This window comes from Diorhabda sublineata, chromosome 3, assembly GCF_026230105.1.
Source record: "Diorhabda sublineata isolate icDioSubl1.1 chromosome 3, icDioSubl1.1, whole genome shotgun sequence".
Taxonomy (NCBI): Eukaryota; Metazoa; Arthropoda; class Insecta; order Coleoptera; family Chrysomelidae; genus Diorhabda; species Diorhabda sublineata.
This window is the reverse complement of record NC_079476.1, coordinates 9247194-9262189: the sequence shown is the minus strand read 5'-3', so window position 1 is coordinate 9262189 and position 14996 is coordinate 9247194. Positions and strand designations below refer to the sequence as shown.

The following is a 14996-nucleotide window of genomic DNA, read 5'->3' as shown; positions in this document are numbered from 1 at the left end:
AATGGATATAAATCTTGTTAGGTATGGTAGACGAAGAGCAAAACTTAGTAACTCAAAATCAACGGCACAAATTCTATGTAACGGTAACGCATTGGATGAATTAATTAGATTTCTAAATCATTCATATGACAAACTGATATTCGAAACATATATTATGTAACTGATAAAATATAATTTAATCCTCCCAAAATACTCTGGTACAGTTCTTCAAAGTAAAAAAAAATTCTTAGTAGTACTTTTCGGAAACTATGATGAGGTTAACCTAATGTTCGGAAACTAACCTGTATTTATTGTCTCAAGCAGCGTAATTGATAGGTTACTGATGTTTGTGGTTTCCATATTTTTCGGCATTTAGCTCATTGTTATTAAACTTTAGTGCAAAACTCATGTGAGTGGGTACATCTTTGAAAACTGTTCAGTAACAATTATTAAACATCTAGAACAGAGGTGTCAAACTCAATTTTGCAGAGGGCCATATATTAAATTTTGCATGTGAAGTTTCAAAATTGAATGGATTGTTGAAAATTGGGAATTCGATTTCATTCATTTTGAAAAAGCCTTCAAAACGATTGTTGAATTCCGTAATCAAATTTTGCAGAAGTTGAGAATATTCATTCAATTTTTTTGGTTCACTGTGCCAAATGATTTTAAATGAGAGAATTGGTCCAACGTTTGATTTTTCACCTGATATTCCCACAACCTGAACTTTGTTTCAAAGGCTTGAATATATGAATACATTGGACAATCAGATTTTTACCCTCTAACTTTATATTCAGATAAGTCAAATGTTTATTCATATCTACCAAAAAGGCACAATCAATCCACCAGTCTTTGTCATAATCAATTGGTTTGCCTTTTTCTAACATGAAAGCTAGAATAGGGTGACGTAATGCAAAAAATCTTTCTAAAACTACTTCTCGACAAACTTCGGTGAAATAAGGAACATCAGAAAACGTTTCGTTCAAATCTTGTTAAAATTGCCTGAACTCTTGGTGATTTAGTCCTCTGTTCGTTATAAAATTAACAATGTTAATTATAGGTTGCATGACATGGTCCATTCTTGAATGTTTGGATGCCAATGATTCGTTATGAATTATACAGTCATATGTCACAAAATTTCATGATGTTTTTTCTTTTAATTTAGTTACAACGCCCGAATGTTTGTCAGCCATGGCAGGAGCGCCATTCGTAGTTGTGCTGCTAAGTATATTCCAGTCAAATTCATATTCTGCTATCAAATGCTCAAATGCAGAATAAATATCATTTGCTGTTATAGTACCTGTCAATGGAACGTACTTTAATAGTTCTTCAGTTATTACAAAGTTACTGTTAATGCCTCGTATAAGCAAGCTAGCACTGATAAAGCTATCAACAGTATCAGTGCTCCTGTCAACAGCCAGTGAAAAGTTTGTATATTCTTTAATTTTCTCCTTCAGTTGAAGAACCAATTTTTGAGATAAATCATTTATTCTTGAAGCAACAGTGTTTCGTTTTGGTTTTGAGGTTGAAGTTTTGAGCTTTTCGCGATTTCTATTGCAATAATAAAACTTGGCAATATGCCGATGCTTATTTTTTCAGTGTAACAATCGAACTTTGACTTATGATTCGTATCATAGTATCTCTTCATATTAAACTCCTTACAAACAACAACTGTTCGACTACAAATCAAACACAATGCTTTACCTTTCGATTCAATGAAAAAAATTTCCAATTTCCCATTTAGACTGAAAAACTCTGCACTCACTATCAACTATGTTTTTGTGATATTATGCGAAAATACCTTCAAAGTAACTACTCCGCAGTACAATTGAAATACTTCTCCCACCGTATCGCTTCGATTACTCGACTCAACTGACTCATGTAGCGACGACGTACTCGTTACATATGGTTGAGGAAGGTTCTAGTCTAGACTCGAAGCGCGTGGAAGATTCTATCGTTCTCGACAAAAATAATAAGGATATTTTCGCTAGCTGCTAAGAGACGGCGATACTGTCTTTTTTCTCACTTGTCTAGGCACGCGCTGCCCTTGAAATTAACATCCGTAAACTTGAGAGTAAGAGTATTCAAAACATCCGTAGAGGAATCGAATGTGTGTAAGTGTAAAAACTCTAAAAAATATTATTCTTTTTGGCACATTGTGATCGCGGGCCTCATTGATACGACCCAGGGGCCGGAAGCGGCTCACGGGCCGTATCTTTGACATGACTAATCTATAATCTAGTATACAACTAAATGAATATTATGGAAGAATGCACGCACATAAAAGTGTTTTGTACGCGACTTTTGGAATAGTGATCAAAATCTTGTTCTGGGTTAGGATTCACAATCAGCTGATATATGATCTATCTGACCTCTGATCATAGTTTCCGAAAGCGCTAGTGTGAGAATAAATTTTCATTTTAAGCTATCAAGGTTTTTTCACGACATTTTGCATTCGAAATGAGCTAGGTAAGGAATTATATCGATTTATTTTAGACAACCCCTATTTTAAGAATAGTAACAATTATTTTTTTTTCATTACTATCATCATCAAATGAAAAAGTTTTTCCTACTTTTCAATTTTATTAACTATGAACCGTTCTTTTTAGTTTTTTTTAGCTTCCCATCAATTTGGATTTTTAAGTAACAAATGCACAAATATTCTTCCTTCTTTCATAATATTTATTCGAGACTAAACAACCATCACTCGAGAAGCAACATCTTCCTGTGATTTTTTTAAGTCTTTCGCATGGTACAAGTCATATCTTACATTTTACCTCTTCTTGAAATCCAATATAATGTGGAGTGCCTCAACCCTTGAATAATGGTCTGATTTTAATCTCAACTTAAGTTTTGTCATATAAACGTACGTTGCGGATTTTTGTACTAAATAACGTCATCAATGACGTTGCTGAATCTGTAAAATTCTTAGTGCTTGATGTGAACAATTTCTTGAAATGGGAGTTACATATTGTCGCCTTATCTTAATCTATTGTGGACAATTCTTTGAATTGGGAGTTACGAGTATATGTCAGTTTCCAAGAAATTAACCTTATCAACCTCTATAACATTTAATTATACTCTTTTCGAGTCGCAGCTCCAATACGACTTCTTTGAAAAATTTAAAATATCGATTCCTCCTTCCTTATTCACAGTTGAATCCGTAAACATGCTTCTACTATTTTAGAAATGTCATTGAATAGCTATCCGCTTAGAAACACACATCATGATCTTCATCTACCTACAGTGGCTTGATGGGACAGATGAGAGTGGCCACCATCTTCAAACCCAAACCACAAAACGAAATGAATTACTTACGTAATTCTTTTAGTTAAAAGTACTATTGAAAAGTTTTTGATTAAGTATTTGAAAATATAAATTACGATTTTATGAGCGTTAATTATGAGGGGTACAATGTAATGCAATGTTTAAGTTTGGGTTAAACTTAGCGACCACTCTTATGTGACCACACTGTCTATTTCAAGTCACTGTACATTCAGAATTAGTTGAGGGCTCAATGCTGTACAATGCGAAAAAAATGCAGAATCATTTGCCAATTGAAATCAAATCTATAACATCTTTTCCCGCATTTTGCGATAATTTGAAGGCATATTTCCTGAATAGTGCCTTGTTGCTTCAAAAAACATGTATTATAATTTTAATATTTAATTCTGAGCATTTTACACACTGTGTTAACGTTGATACTGCTTTTTAATACAAATTATCACATATCTTACGATTGCCGTATATATTAAATATAAAAATTCTCACAATGTACATCTTAAAGATTTTTCGTATGTATACTTCATATTTAGATTTTATTCTTATTTGTAAATTTATTTAGTTCTATAGTTATTCACAAGTTCTTATCTACCAATGGTAAAAAATTTTTTGGCATTAAAACATTTTTCGTCTTCTTCTTCATTGTTGATATGTTTATTTTTTATGTCCATATGCAAATGGAACTTATTCATAAAAATATATAATTAAATGTTCATTATATACGATGGCTATAACCTCTTTTTCAATTCAGACTAAAAGACACCTTTCACCAATGAGAAAACTTACATCAATAAAAAATTTGAATATCATCAATATATTGTCAGCCCTATACACGCCTTGACCTTCAACCTCCCACGCAACCCGTCTTCAAACATGCACTCTCCATTTCACGTTTATTGTTTGATGTATACTTTCAACTTTTCAACAAATACGAAACTACTTGAAACTTGAAAAAACATGTTTAAATTTTGTGCTGTTGAAATTTCACTTTCAATTTTCTTAATATGTAGTTTGGAATGCGTTTTATTGCGTATTTCTTCAAGCAATGTCCATTAATGACAATTATTACTGGGTATTTACAATAATGATGAGCAGAGCCGCGAAAGCAGGTTAAATTGATTGCGGATTCATTAAAATGGAAATTCAGCTTATTATTCAATTCTTTCTTACAAATACTGTTTCAATCATCGGAGAAATTTATTGTTGAATATTATAGGCTCTGTGATCTATCAACAATACTTTATAAATCAATAACAATAAGCAGATAGGGTGAAGGAAGTTGGACTTGTATAACGTACGGCATTAACTTTCTAATACTATTGATATGGAGTTCATAGGTATATTATAATTGTCGTAAAATTAGTAAGGAATTGAAAAATCAGCATTTTTATTCTCGAATAACAAATTTAGTGATCGCGAGAATCAATTGAGTGGAACAAATTACGACAGAATAATAATTTATAATATATACAGGGCTGGGAAGATTAGCTGGCATACCGGATTTATAGTTTAAGATAAGTGGGGTAAGTGCTTAAATGGTTGTTTTTTTTTCGTAATCATGATAAAAAAATGACTAGAATATACTTAAGATATCAATTTTATATCAGTATGAACTATTCTGCATAGATGACACCTATATAGCATGCCCATATCCCGTGTCGCAATGCATTTCTCAAAAAAGACTAGGTATTAATTGAAGGGTGCAGGGAAAAAAGCAGAAAGGTTACTTTATTCTCGAACTGAGTAAATACCAATTAGAGGTTGAATAGGAAATATTTTTATTCTACAATTAGAAATAATAAAAATGCCTCCAGAAAAATAAAGTTACATTATAGCAAAATATTATGAATATAGTACTAAAGTTTTAAAAAATCTTTTAAGGAATTTGTTACCCAAAAAAATCAAACGAAGTTCATGTTTTCCAGGGTCGAAAGCAGCTCCGTTATCTGAAACAAAAAAGAACCATCCATCTTATAATTATAGGAGAGAAAATATAGGGGCCAGTAGTTTTTATAACAATTATTTGGTTATGTTTAAAATTTATTCATGTAAAGGTGCGACTCTATTGAACAATCAATGGGGAAACAAGTTTGTCAAACATGTTGATGAAAGTGCAGTTTCAACAAACATTTCTTATTTCAACAAACAATTGTTTGACAAACATTTTCAGCAAACATTTTCACCAAACAATTGCGATTCGGCATGAAACATTAGTCAGTTAGGTTTTGTCGAAGAATGGGTTATTTGAACCGCCATCGTCTGGCCTGCATTGCAGCAGCTTATATTTTAATGGAAGAACCTCGTTCTCGTCGATGGTGGCAGAGACAATTGTTTTTTACGGCGTTATGAATATAGTGGTGATGATTTCCGAAATTATTTGACAGCCGGGTGTTTGCTTACAAATTTTACGAGAATGTCAAATGGGGATTTTGAATTGTTAATATCGGTGATAGGACCAATGATAAGTAAACAAAATACTAATTTTCTACGTTTTCGCCATAAACAGATTGTTCATCTCTCCTTTTGTTCATTCCCTCATAGCAATCTTTCATTATCATGTAAGCTTCTTCTGAAGCTTGCCTCTTGCTAGGCTTTTCATTAGAATTCGTCGACGGCATGCTACTCGTGGAGCTATTTTCTGACGATCCCACACCGGTGTTAATGCATGGCGATCCCACTTGACTGTCGTTATTTTCCAACTGATACAACGCTGGAAAACGTTTCCCGGGGCTTCTTTTTTTCTGTGGCCCTCATCCCAGATTTACAATTTGTTGCTAGTAACTTTTTCTCTCGTTTATATTGCACTAGACCGCAATAAAGGTTCACCTTCGTAAAAGTTAATTAACCTTATCAAATTCTCCTGTGTCCAAAACTCTTTACTCATTTAGCGGAAAAACCACACACACACTTTTCCTCTAAATATTTTCAATAAAAAAATACAAATAATAATGTTTATATCCAATCACGTCGGAAAACCACTTCAAAATACACTAAAACAAGCCAAACAGATGGTAGGGGAAGTCACTGACAAACAATGTTCGATCAAGGACGAGAACATTCTGGACAAACAAAAATGGCGGCACCTTTTCCTTCCACACATGAAATGTTTGTTGTGATAGCATCCACACCAAAAACACCGGCTAACATTGTTTGTCAAACAAAAAAGTTTGTCGGAATTTTCGACAAATGTTTGGCAAACCATGTTTGTCCACTGGGGCGCGGCTTAAACACTTCAAACTCACTTGCTAGATATGTGCCAGGCTTTTGAAAAATGTCTATGCTCTTGGACTACAAAGCCGCATGAGGTCTACAAACTTAGGTAGCGGGAGGAGGTAACATAAACTCCCCACTTTTCAATCCTGCGTTTGTGTCAGAACGTTTTCTTATTATTCCAGATAGGGCCGATGTAAGTGGAGAAGTAGTAAATAAGACTAGCTCCTTTAAGACTTGGATTTTAAATGGACATTTTTGTATATATATTGAGTCCCAAAAAGATTTCCAATCCAAAATAATGTTTTGTGAAACACTCAAAACGATGAAAGGCGATGGTTTGCAGCGGGAATTTGGTCTTTTTGGTATCCTTTGAACTATAATGGCTCTGAAGACCATTAAAACTTTTACTGTTCACATACCAAACGCCATGTTAAGCCGTTTAGTTTTTTATAGATTGCACTTTGTACAAGTTGGATTCATTTTTACGCGGCCTTTTTTGTTTGACAGGTACCACCGTAATTAGTTTAGCTAGAAATGAATTTATGTTCATCGTGGGAAAGCACTCACAAAAAAACACTTCAATCTTACGCAATTATAAGGTGGTCCAGGTTCATGTATCGATAATCTGACAAGTCCCCCGGTTCTCTTTCTTTTTTTTTGTATCCATAATTATGTTTTGGATGGACTCATCTGATCCACTGTTAGCCATAACCGTTAGATGTAATATTATCGCACACACGCACAAAAACAACAACAACCTAAACGTTTACCGACTTTCAGAATACTGTATGAATTGTTGAAACACGTTAAAAATAATGTGTCATTTTATTTGACGTCGCTGGTTATTTACCTGAACACTTGGACAAAGCTGTTTCTTTCCCTGTAGGCCACAGGGATTATTTCAGGACTATGCTGATTTATTTACTTTTTGACTGTTCTAAACCAAGCATTTCTAATCTTAGAATTGAATGGCGTCTATACCTAAATTTTTAATAAAAAGTGACATGTCTGTTTTTTCCCGTATCATTCAATTATTTTATTAGAGACGATTAATTTTTTTATTGGGTTAAATATGGTTAGTAACTACAATAAAAAACAAAGGTAGTTATCTAAACGTTGGAGAAAGCCATAAAAGAAGCTTTTCGTTAAACCTAACATAAATCTGATGAATCACTTCATGAACACAATGTAAATATTATTTTATCTCCGATTGTCAAGTACATGAAAGTGATTTATTCAAAAAATTCATTGTGAGGTATGTGACTTCGAATTTTGTGTTCTTTACAATTTGGACTATTTGTAAATCAAGATACTACCTAATTATCTGATGTAATAAGTACATAAATAGTCAACTTTTTTCGTCGAAATATATATCTTGATATAGTTATTACATTCTTTTATTCACTTTATTTCATTGTTCGTTTGTTTGTGATGGAATCCGACATTTCGATAAACAATTTGTTTTGAATTTTGAGGTACTCTTACAGTACTCAAGAACTCGAATTTTTACTTGAATGAATGTATTTTTTATTCTTTGTGCTCTATTTTGGATAAAAACCCTCTCTTCAACTAAAATTTTTGATCAAAATAAGCACTATGGATTTCATATGAAAATTTATATTTTTCGCACAAAAACATAATTTTGAGGCTTGATACAAAGGGTGCTATTCAAGTTTCGAGATGTGGCATTTCTGATGTAAATATGTCAAATCTGACATTGCCATCATACAGTTAAACATTTTTAATGGTGAGCGTACTCAGAACGTGTTGTCATACGAGTGCTATTTGATTTGTTTATAGATTTACAGATGTATACGAGAAACAACAGATATAAAGCGAGCAACACCGAAGTAGGTGAAGACAATGTAAGATAATAACAATTTCAAGAAATAACCACATTATATCCTAATGTCAGACACAATTTCTTATAAACTGGCAAAACACATTGAACAAAAGCTGACTCACTAATAATATGATATGTCTAAGATATTATGTGATTATGTATGAAAGATGGCTCAAGTGAGCATGGTACCTAACCTAGGGAAACCAGATAACGAACTAACGTTATACAGACCTCAACTTCAATATAGCACACTATTTCTAAATCAATTGAGAAAATTATGAGAAACAAAATTGAACCAATCTAGTAATAACAGCACATAATTCCAAATCGTCAATTCGGACTTAGGAAGAAACATTTGAAGAAGAGACCAGGCGTTTGAAAGATTCTGGCGTATTGGGCAAATCTACAAAATGCTAACTTATCTAGAAGACTATTCTATATAGAACATGATGAATGATGTTTTTACCTGATTTATAATTGCAATTTTCCATTAAACAAAAAAGCTAAAAAGATCAACAAATAAGATCGAAGACTGGCAAAAAATGGAAATTGTATGAAACAAAAAAAAATCTATTGATATATAGATTTTGATAATGAGAATTCAGCAATTCAACGTAAACGATTGAAAAAACGGTAATCATTTCACGTGATATAACCACAACAGAATAGAGTGCTGTATAGTGCATTTGTACCGTGTTTTAAATTGAAATTATTACTAGTCAAATGAAGAAGACGATAATATAGACGAAGGATTGGCATAAGTTATAAGCTTTTGCGGAGTATACAGCTTTTTGGTCTTAAAGAGGGCGCCAATTTTTTGTAAAGCTGCCTGGGCTAAATCGGCCACATAACATATTGCTTCTAACCTCAACAGCCAACAAGGGCTGCTACTTAAGTTTTCAGATATGGATACACTGATGTGAATATGTCAAATCTGATATTGCCATCATAAAGTTTGACATTTTTAATAATGAATATACAATTGATGAGGAAGGTAGCAGACGTTATTATGATCTCTAAACCAGGTAAACCCCACACGAAGATTTCTCTCATATGCCTTTCTCCCTTCTCGCTTTATTGTCTAACTCAGGGCTGGGGAAACTTTTTTCTTCGCGTGCCAATTTTTGCTAACGAAATATATGGTGGGCCAAGTAGCACTACATTATTTAGTAAAATTGAAATATTGTTTTGAATTTTCTGAAACACTAATTTATTGTGCAATATTAAAAAATAACATTTTCAATTGCAATTAATTGAACTCAAGTTAGCCGCAAGTAAAAGATTAAGGAGCACTGAGCGTTGTGGGAACATGTGGAACTGTTTTTGTTTCTGCATGACTTCATCATAAACCGGCTCCATTTGTGATGCTGAATTGCTAACAATGAAAAAAGGAGGTAACTCGAAATCTATTACGAAGACAATTTTTGCTTAGTTTCATTATTGAAAACGTTTGTTCGCACAAATAGCTTGTACCAAACGTAGCCATTATTTTCTGGGCATCTATATTTGAGTATTGTGTCCTAGATAAAAACTTATAAAATTCCAATTTGCTGGTGTTCAAAAATAGTTGCTTCAAATGGGTAGCGCGTTCGACGACAGACGCACCTACTCGAGCTTCATTTTCGGTTTTCGCTCATATCCCAGTCCGCGCTTGCGTTTTACGTGCGACGGGCACTGCCATTACTGCCAATTGTATGTAGACAATGTAATTTCTGATAATAAGAAAGCTGTACTTGATTTTTGTTCGATAGTCGCGGGCCGGATTTCAACGCTTTGCGGCCCGGAGACGGCCCGCGGGCCGTAGTTTCCCCATCCCTGGTCTAACTATTTAAAAAATTTGTACTTAAGCGGCTAAAACCCATTACAGAAAAGGACAATGTTTTCAGATGTAAATAAGACGAATCTAACCTTGCCATCATATAGTTTGATATTTTTACTTATGAATTTACTCAGAACGTGTCACTTGAGTGTTATTTGAGTTGTTTACAGATACTTGAAATATTCATCTTGGTAAAAAAAATGGAATTAAATCACGAAAATTTTCGTGAGATGGTTTTTTATGACTTTAGACGTAGATTAAATCGATAGTAGTGTGCCGATCAACTCGTTATGTCAATTGCTCAAAAAAACCCCGTGATGCTTGGTGCAAAGAAATGCTGAAAAAATTCGGTCACGCCTATAAGATCGTGACAAACGGAAAATCATGGATCTATGTTATGTAATTTGTTCCCTTAACTCCAAATTCCCGAGAATATTTGCACTGACAGCAAAATTTGAAAGCATTTTTGTTCATTGTGGAATAACTTTGTACCTGAAATAAAATTGAGTATAGTATAAGAAAATGGTCCCTAAGTGAAATTAATCGTATAAACTTTATTTATACAATGCTTGATTTGCGTGCGCGCCTATTTCAAGAACAATCGATGACTTATTCGAGTTCGACATTTAATACTACTGGAAACACTATTGACGAAATTCATTACGGCCGTCCAAGGACAGCAAGAACACCTGGAAACATTCAGTTAGTAGCAGATTTTGTAAGCCGACAGCCTCGACTCAGCGTCAGAAAGCGTGAGTCTCAACTGTGATTATCACGAGCGACAATTCACCGCATAACGCGATCTGATTTACACCTAAAGGTCTATAAAATTCAGATTGTGCAAGCTCTATATGAAAATGATAACATGTTGGAGAAATTTAACAATTTCAACAACATGTTCTTCAGCGATGAGGCTCATTTTCATTTGAATGGATATATAAATCACCAAAATTATCGTTTTGGGGGAGAAAAGAATTCACAGTCCTTAGATAAACGCCCAAAAGTCACCGTGTGGTCTATATCAACGAAATGCATTATTGAGTCCCACTTTTATGAAGATAACAGAGGACATGCAATGACTGTAACAACTGCACGCTATGTCGACATGTTGCGCAATTTTTTCGGGCCTCAACTACAACAATGCGAGCAATATAACCGTCTGACATAGTTCCAGCAGGATAGGGCCACATCGCACACCACTAACAATTCTTCAGTCGCATTGCCCGAAATGTTCCCAGAAAAGGTGATTTCACGAAGAAGTGATATTGAATGGCCCTCTCGGAGCCCTGACTTGACCCCACCTTATTTTTTCTTGTGTGGCTATCTTAAGAGCGTGTTATACGAGAATAATTTACGAAATTTGACAGATTTAAGAAACAACATTAAAGAGTATTTCTCGACCACTTCCTCAAAAAGTCTTTGAAAATATACGCAAATGTTTTGATGAGTGCTGTCAGCGTGGTGGCCGTCATTTAAACAATGTGTCTAAAATGTAAAATTTTGTTTCTTATCTTTTAATTTATACCAATAAATCCATATGACAACAAGTATAATTTATTTTTTTTCAAGTAAAGTAGTTGGGTCGTTATTATTATGTAATTGTATTATTTGTGAATCAAATATTTGGCTTAATTTTAGGGATGCTACGTTAGGTTAAGTTAGGTTACGTAAGTTTTGAGATAGAAAAACAAAAACAAATATTTATGGCTTTCTCGTTTTTCAAAATATTCTTCATTGAGATCAATACATTTTTGCAAGGTTTTGAACCATTTTTAGATTATATTCTTCCAAGCTGCAAAGTCTCCAAAGGATTGAAATTTATTTCAAAAAATCAATTTGAGTAAACTATAAATTTAACTAAGCTATCGCCAACATAAACATTCAGTTTAAAATTCAATCAACGAGTTAAGATGAATATAAATGTAGATTATGGAAAACTTGTGTTATTTCAATAATACCGTATCATTAATAAATTTCCTAACAATCTGAAGAAAAAATTTTTTCAACTGATATATTCAAAGGAAGTCTGGTGTTTACTATAGCTTAGGTTTTATTATTTTCTTTTCTCAAATATTTCGTTTATCTTTTATTTCACATTCGTTCTTGAAGTATTAGTCCCGATGTACGCGTCTCAATTACATAATATTGAGTTAAATCATCATTTGCAGTCTCTGGTCAGACTTTCAAATGCATTGATAAATTGCATAAGTTACCGCCATACAAAAAAAAACAAACAAGGAAATTGTCTATAAATATTTAGTTGTATTTATAATCTTGTTAGAGAAGATGTACTACGAGTATGTTTTAGAATATATTACAAACGATTTCAAATCTATTAGAATTAAGGAGGTGTTTGAGAAAGTAACTGATACGAGGAAGTAGACGCAATTTAAACGTATGATCTTGTAAGATTTTCACCCACACCATTTCGTGTTTGTAAATATGTGTATAATTTGGAATAATAACGGTTTGAATATAATTTTTTTTTAACAAATGCTCGGGTCTATCGGTAAGAATTGCCAATCCTTATTTTATTCTTACAATAATAATGTATACGGGGTGTCCCAATTTAGATATGACATTGTTAGATTAGATTACATATAAGCTTCCGAAAAGGCAGACGACCATTTGCTTCAAAGTGCTGCGTGCGCGAAAAACTTTTGTTGGATTTAGCTCGTCTTAAAAGACCCATCACGATCCTACAGACGTCTTTTAAATAACCGCGATTGATTTTTTCAGCATTTCTTTGTATCAATCGACTTGAGCGGTATCCAACGCGGAAAACTTTCTTACAGCCATATATTCATACAATATTGAATGTAAGCGAGTGGAACTAGTGCCCAGGTATGCTACAATCTCACGGTATGTCACATGACGATATTGCAATATCAGTGTACGCACAACAACGATGTTTTCTGGAACAACAGCCGATTTTGGACGATCTTCACAAAATAGGTCCTGCAGCAAAGTGTCCTTACGATTAAAATACGGAAAACCAGCGGTTCAATCCACGTCGAATATGGCACGCTATATAATTCTATTTTTTGGCAAAATGAATGTTCTGAGTACATTTATCATCAAAAATGTTTTAAACTTTAAGATGGCTATGTCATATTTGATATAATCACATCAATGTTGCCATGTCTGAAAACTGAAGTATCTGAAGTATCAATCGTTGTTGGGTGTTGAGGTTGGAATCATCTGCTCTGGAATAATCACGTGGCCTGTATACCATGTGAAAGCTTCTAACCCTCTTTAAGGCCCAGATTAGACCATCTTTGGAATATTGGTCGCACATTTGGAGCTCGGCTCCCAAGCGTAACCAGAAGATGCTAGACTCAATACAGAAGAGAGCAGTTCGACTCTATTTCACCGATATTACCACGGCAAGTGCTCTATAGTCTACTACTCTACATGAACAACGAACTCGCCTGAAGCACTTCCATTTATCGGGACTACTTCGTCAATATTATCGTCTTCACAAGTTGACTGAAAATAATTCCAATTTGACACTTTTATAGAATGATACAAGTGCACTAGACACCACTTTTCTGTTGTGGTTATACCAGGTCAGATGATTTTGGTTTTACAATTGTTTGCGTTGAATTGCTGCAAGTATAAAACAACATTCATCATGTTCTATATAGAACAGTCTTCTAGATATATTAGTAGAAAGAACATTTGCATTTTGTAGATTTGCCCAATATGCCAAAATCTTCAAACGCCTGGACTCTTCTTTAAATGTGTCTCTATAAAGCCCAATTGACAAAACATAAAAAAGATCTGGCCTACGTGTCAACGAACATAATTCCAAGTAAAGGGTAACGACTTTTTTAGTGAAAACCAATTAAAAATCACAACAGGCTAAAACAAGGAGTTTCGGTTCCATAGAGTGCAAGAGTTTGAAACCCTGGGAGGGACCCTAACAAGTAAAGGAGACGGAGTGAAAGTATTCGACAAAACAGTTATTGTACTAGGAAACCTATTAAGGTCCAAAGATATGTTAGGGGTGGCGAAGTTGATAATTTACAGGACAGTTGCAACCTGCTGTATGCTGGATCATGAATAAGAAAGAGAAAAACAGGCTAAATGCAAGAGATAGAGAAGTGCTAAGAAAAATTTTTAGAGAGATACGAGTGGAACAAGATGTATGAAGAAGAAAAACGAATGCAGAAATTAAATACATGGTCAGAAATATATGCGAAAGAAAAAAAGAGGGCGTCCACGTAGAAAATGGTTGAATGCATGTAAGGAAGACTTACAGAAGAGGGATTGAGATGGCTACGAGTGAATAACCTTGTTGAATTTGAATATACTTTGATAATTTATGTGCTAATACAAATCTCATAACAAGGTTTAGTGTCAGTAAGTTAGTAAAAACTTTAACGAAACTGGTGCAGAAAAATATTTAATCAAATCATGGAGCAGAAAACCTGAACAACTGAAGACTAATCTTTGCAGCATCCCTGACTGCTCAATTCTTCTTATCTCTGTAATCCTATCTTTTAATTCCTAAATATTGGCAGGTTTTGTTCGATAAACGATGGTTCTTAAGTGACTCCACAGGAAATAGTTTGAAAGATTCATGTCGAGTGATCGCGGGAGCCATTAGATAAAACCACGCCTCCCAAAATCATCTTCTGGGAAACATATTACTTAGGTATTGCCTCACCACACACGTATAGTGAGTTGGAGCACAATTTTATTGTAGCCAAATATTGTCGTTTGGGATATTGTTATTGTCTGAAAATTTCCAATAATGAAGTTTTCTTTAAATTTAATTGAAAATACTTACTTGGATTTGGAAATATCCGAGCCAACTCAGGTATAATACTATTTTCGAATAAATCTAAATTCGCC

General features: G+C 33.9%; 1 protein-coding gene across 2 annotated transcripts in view; it reads right to left on the bottom strand.

Annotated features, from left to right (window-relative positions):
* Window positions 1–14996, bottom strand: part of LOC130442172 (arrestin domain-containing protein 2-like) — a 300222-nt gene that overhangs the window by 105939 nt on the left and 179287 nt on the right. For both annotated transcript variants that reach the window (XM_056776273.1, XM_056776270.1), the window contains exon 2: window positions 5154–5207. The gene's annotated coding sequence lies outside the window, so the exon portion shown is untranslated. The remainder of the gene's footprint in view (window positions 1–5153; window positions 5208–14996) is intronic.